This window comes from Dipodomys merriami, unplaced genomic scaffold (assembly GCF_024711535.1).
Source record: "Dipodomys merriami isolate MVZ:Mamm:240054 unplaced genomic scaffold, mDipMer1.0.p SCAF_57, whole genome shotgun sequence".
Lineage (NCBI taxonomy): Eukaryota > Metazoa > Chordata > Mammalia > Rodentia > Heteromyidae > Dipodomys > Dipodomys merriami.
This window is the reverse complement of record NW_027206146.1, coordinates 4202804-4207225: the sequence shown is the minus strand read 5'-3', so window position 1 is coordinate 4207225 and position 4422 is coordinate 4202804. Positions and strand designations below refer to the sequence as shown.

At 57.1% G+C, this 4422-nt stretch overlaps 1 pseudogene; it reads left to right on the top strand.

The window, feature by feature from the left end:
• Positions 1 to 273: 273 nt before the first annotated feature.
• On the top strand, positions 274 to 4068 carry LOC138812450 (sialic acid-binding Ig-like lectin 16; annotated as a pseudogene).
• Positions 4069 to 4422: the final 354 nt, after the last annotated feature.

Below are 4422 nucleotides of genomic sequence, written 5' to 3'. Positions count from 1 at the left end.
GGAGAACCCCTTCCTTCCCCCTGCCCCAGCCAGGCCCCAAAGCTAGACACAGGCCTGGTGCCTCCCCTCCTTGCCCTGGAGGAGTCTGGAGAGGCCCAGATCCCCACATTCAAAGGCCCAGCAGACACCCCAGCCCGCAGGAGGTGGGCCCCTGGGCGAGGCCCCTGCCAGCCTTGGCCTCCCTAGCAGCAGTGTGCGTCATGTGTGTCGCCACAACTCAGCCTCCTGCACTTCCCTCCTGTCCCTGCTCTTGTTGCCTCAGAGCAGCTAAGGATGCAGCGTCTGAACACACAGCTGTGCCTCTCCTTGCTGCTGCTAACCTTGGGCTGTATGTGGCCAAGAGCTGTGGGAAGCTGGGCTGGAACAGGGCTGGGATGCAGACTGAGCCTATCTATCTCCCTGCAGGGTCCAAGATTCAGGACCAGGGCTACAAGGTGCAGATGCAGAGCCGGGTGAAGGTGCAGGAAGGGCTGAGTGTCCTTGTGCCCTGCTCCTTCTCCTACCCCAGCCAGGACGCAGGTCCAGATTCCTCCCCAGCTCATGGCTACTGGTTCACAGAAGGAACCAACACAGACACTGGGGAATCCGTGGCTTCCACCAACCCAGCTCGACCCACGCAAGCCTGGACTCAGGGTCGATTCCAGCTGCTGGGCCACCCCCACAGGAATAACTGCACCCTGTTCATCAGAGATGCCTGGAAAGAGGACGAAAGAACTTACTTCTTCCGGGTAGAGAAGGGAGAGAAGCTGAAATATAATTTCAAGGTGGACATGTTCCGGCTGGAGGTGACAGGTGGGATGTGTGGGGCCTGGACTCCCAGGCTGGGGATGGAGGCAGGGTCTCCCGACCATGGCCTGATCATGAGCATCTGGTCTCTTTCTCTTCCCCAGTCTGAACTCAGCCGCACATCTTCATTCCCGAGACCCTGGAGCCTGGGCGGGCAGTGACCATCATCTGCATGGTTCCCTGTGTCTCTCAGCAATGTGTGGCCCCTTCCATCTCCTGGTCTGGGCCTGCCCTCTCCACCACTGAGAGCAGACCCCAGACCTCCTTCCTGTCAGCAATCAGCCTCACACCACGCCCGAGGGACCACGGCACCCAGCTCACCTGCCGAGCGACCTTCACACCTGGCAACACTGTGGAGAACACTGTCCAGCTGAGTGTGGCCTGTGAGTCCCAGCTTTAGTTCTGGCCAGATGAAGTGTCCTGTTGTAAGTGTGAAGAAGTATATCTGGGTGTCCCAGGAAAGGCAGGAACCACAAGGTCCTGAGAGAAGGGGGCACTGGTTGATAGTCAGCATATCCTTCCTGAAGAGAGCCCACTTCTTTCTTGCAGGCGTCCCCAGAGACCTGGTGATCACCATTTTCTGTGACAATGCCCAAGGTGCGAGGTCTAGAGGCAGGGCTGGCCTGGCCGTGGAGAAGTGGAAAGCCCAGGGTAGGTGGAGGGGACCAACTCCTTCTACAGCCCTCACTCTCTGTCTCTCTTTTGGGGTCTGTGGGTATATCTCTTCCTCTCGCTCACTGCCTAACTCTGTTACTCTCGGTGCATCTGTCTGTGTGTGTCTCTCTCTGCTGTCTCTGTCTCTGTCTCACGCTCTCTTGTCTCTCCCTAGTGTCCCAAGGAAACTCGACCTGCATGGACGTCCGCAAAGGCCAGTTTCTACAGCTGCTCTGCACTGCAGCTGGCCGGCCTCCCCCCACGCTGACCTGGGTCCTGGGGAACCGAGTCCTCTTGAGGTCAAATGCCACGCACCCTGGAAACCTGGGGCTAGTCCTTCCCGGGGTGAAGGTCAGGGATGCGGGGCGCTACACCTGCCATGCGGAGAACAGACTAGGCTCCCAGCACCGTGCCCTGAACCTCTCTGTTCAGTGTGAGTGGACCCAAAGTGGGCAGGGGAGGGGAAGGGAAGGGAAGAAGAGGGGAGAAGCCAGGGCAGGGCCCCACAGCTTCCAGGGCCCAGCAAGCCCAGGGCCTCGGTTTGTGTTTGAGGGGCAGGCAGAGGGAGCCCTGGCCATTGTGTCTCCATTGCAGACCCTCCAGAGGTGCTGACAGTGACCGCTTCTCAAGGAAACAGTACAGGTAACAGGGGACACAGGAAGCCGGGCTTCCCCCATGAGTCCTTTATTGGTGGGGATGGCACCCCATATTTCTCTCTCTCCCTCCCCTAGAGCTGGAAATACACAGGAACGGCTCGTCCCTCCATGTCCTGCAGGGACAAAGCCTGCGGCTGGTCTGTGTCACCCACAGCCACCCAGCAGCCACGCTGAGCTGGGCCCAGGGTTCAAAGACGCTGAGCCCCCCCTTGCTTGCAGAGGCTGGGGTCCTGGAGCTGCCCGTGGTCGAGGCAGAACATGAAGGAGAATTCACCTGCCGGGCACAGAACCCACTGGGTGCCCTGCACATCTCCCTGAGCCTCTCTGTGCACTGTGAGTGGAGGACAGTGCTGTCTGCTGCCCTCTGGAGGGAACAGTTGGCAGAGTCCCTGGTCAGCAGAGTCCCTGGTGTGTGGCAGACTGGGGAGGAAGAACAGGGGAGTAATGGAAGGCCTGGATCAGAATGAGGCTCAGACACAGTGGAGGGATGGCAGCCCCATGCCTGCCGGATAACCTGACCTGGCTCTCCCACACAGATGAAGGCTCCATCTCTGCAGCATTCTCCAAGGGGGCGGGCCTGGGCATCGGTGCCACAACTCTCCTTTTTCTCTTCCTCATCGCGCTCATGTGAGTTGGGGGAGGTCAAGGAGGCAGAGGTCAGGAGTCATGGGGTCAGGAGCCTGGGAAGGGGAAAGGGCATCAGTGCTTCCAGAATGGGTTTATTCCCACAGTGTGAAGAGGCTGAGGAAATCACAGCCTCATACAGAGACATGCAGAACCCAGGTCTCCCCGCACAGCACCGTCCTTGATAACAGCATCGTCAACCCTAAGGCCCGGACCCCGGTGAGTGTGCGGCCCACCAGGCTGCTGATTCACTCTGGAGTCTAAATCAAGCCCCATGTTCTACTTTGTCTGGCAGAGGGTTTTGCTATGTCATCTAGGATGGCTTCAAACTCGCTATCCTCCTACCCCTCAGTCTTCTGAATGCAGGGATTATAACTGTGTGCCTCTCTGCTCCAGTCATCTTTAGAAACTTTGTGTGGGGTGTCCCTGACTCCCAAGGGACTAGTGGCATGCTTCCAGAGCGTGTGCCTCTTGATTCCAGGAGGCTGTAGTGACTGCTTGGGTTTTCTTCCGTTCTCCGTTATAGGCTGTAGGGAAGGAAGCTGGAAGTGGGGAGACAAGAAACAGGGTGTGCTGCTCTCTGCCCACCATCAAAATCATAAAACCAAGCTAGGCACAGTGGCTCACGTCTGTCATCCTGGCTCCTTGGCAGGCTAAGATTGAGAGAATGATGGTTCAAGGCTTGCCTGAGCATAAAGACCAGAGTTTGCTGGAACAGCAATGAAAGCAAAAGGGGCTGGGGTTGAGGCCAACCTGGTAGAGCTCCTGCCTAGGAAATGAAAGGCCCATAGTGGCCATGCCCACCCTAAGCCACGCCCACCCTGGCCAGCTCTGTTGGCCACAAACCCAGTTCCCCTGTACCCTTGGTTCCTTGGGGGTGGGGATGGAAAGCAGACTGAGTGAGGGACTGGGTTTTTCTCCCAGCTGTGGCCTCAGTGCCTAAGTTGTACCAGGCACCTGCTCAATGCCCAACTCTGGTAGGTGAATGACTGAATGACTGAATGAATGAAGGGAGGTTATTGTTTCCTTGGATGCAGAATCTGAAGGCCAAGCCAAGCAGCCCTCCCAGGACCGCTTCTCCAGGCGCTGGTACCTCAGAACCAAGGAAGAATGAGAAGGCCGCCCTCAGCTGCCCCGAGCCCACATCACCCACACAAGGACCAGACCTGGAGAACTGCCCGGAAGAACTCCATTATGCTGCTCTCAACTTCTCCCGGCCTCTGGAGACCCCAAAGCCCAGAGACCCTGAGGAGAATTACGCAGAAATCCATTTCCACAGAGGGTCCCCTAGGCTGTAGATCTGGACCTCAGCAAGGGAGCCAGAAGGAGGTAATAAAGAGGCTCAGAACACCCACTGCAAAGTCTCTTTAGTAACATTTACAAATCCTTTACGATGAGCCAGGCGCCTGTGGCTCATGCTTGTAATCCTAGCTACTCAGGAGGCTGAGATTGGAGGATCAGGGTTCCAAGCCAACCTGGGCAGGAAAGCTCCGGAGACTCTATGTCCCTTTAAATACCAAAGGCTGGAAGTAGATCTGTGGCTCAAGTGGTAGAGCACCAGCCTTGAGCAAAAGGGAGAGTGTCAGGCTCTGGATTCAAATCCCAGTACAGGCACACACTCAAAAATTCACACACACACACACACACACACACACACACACACACACACACACACACACACACACACAGAGATAGAAATGAA